The sequence below is a fragment of the Cynara cardunculus genome, unplaced genomic scaffold (assembly GCF_001531365.2).
Source record: "Cynara cardunculus var. scolymus isolate 2C unplaced genomic scaffold, CcrdV1 Un_Scaffold_7233, whole genome shotgun sequence".
NCBI classification, from domain to species: domain Eukaryota; kingdom Viridiplantae; phylum Streptophyta; class Magnoliopsida; order Asterales; family Asteraceae; genus Cynara; species Cynara cardunculus.
The window spans coordinates 19,364-20,332 of record NW_020203431.1 but is presented as its reverse complement, the minus strand read 5'-3'; positions in this window follow the sequence as shown (position 1 = coordinate 20,332).

Below are 969 nucleotides of genomic sequence, written 5' to 3'. Positions count from 1 at the left end.
AATCTCATTTAATAATAACCGTTAGATGAGAAAATGAACGATTAAGATGGGTTAGCATAGTTTGCACAAAATATTGGGTTAGTATTTGAACCAGCCCCTATATAGATATATATATATATATATATATATAGGAGCGTTCAAATGAAAACCGTCCTCATTTGTGTAAACTGTGTAAACCAATCTCATCCATCCATTTTTTTGATCAATGGTTAAGATTAATTTACTTTATTTTAGGAAATTAAAAAATATATATATATTAAAAATTTATTCATTTTCCTAAAATTGTTTCAATGTCCTTCACACACTCATGTAAATATGCACCCTATTCATTATGAAATTATTTCAAGACGCACCGGTTTCATCATGAATTCATTTTAGCATGTAATTATTTCATGACAAACCGCATACATTATGCACCCGTTTCATTTTGCATTTCACCTACTAAATGGATCAACTACACCATCACTAAAACGGGCTTCACCATCAAACCAGTTCACTAATCATTGTTCAATTAAGTCATGAACTAGTTTCACCTTCATAAAAATTGTTTCATGTACATAGATTAGTTTATTTCGCTCTTGATTTGATGAATTCATTTATTTAATCCTTATAATCTTAAAGATTCTGTAGCAGATTACAATCTTCAAGATTATGGAGYAGATTCATCATGTACCCGTTTCATCATGCAATTATTTCATGACGAACCAAATACGTTATGCACCCGTTTCACTACTTTTGGTTCAATTACGCCATAAACCAGTTTCATCTTCATGAAACCTATTTCATGTACATTAATTTTCTTATTTCACCCGTGATTTGATGAATTCTTTCATTTAAGTCTTACAATCTCCAAGATTCTGGAGCAGATTACAATCTTCAAGATTTTGTAACAGATTCATCATGTACCCGTTTCATCATGCAATTATTTCATGACGAACCAAATACATTATGCACCCGTTTCATTTTCCA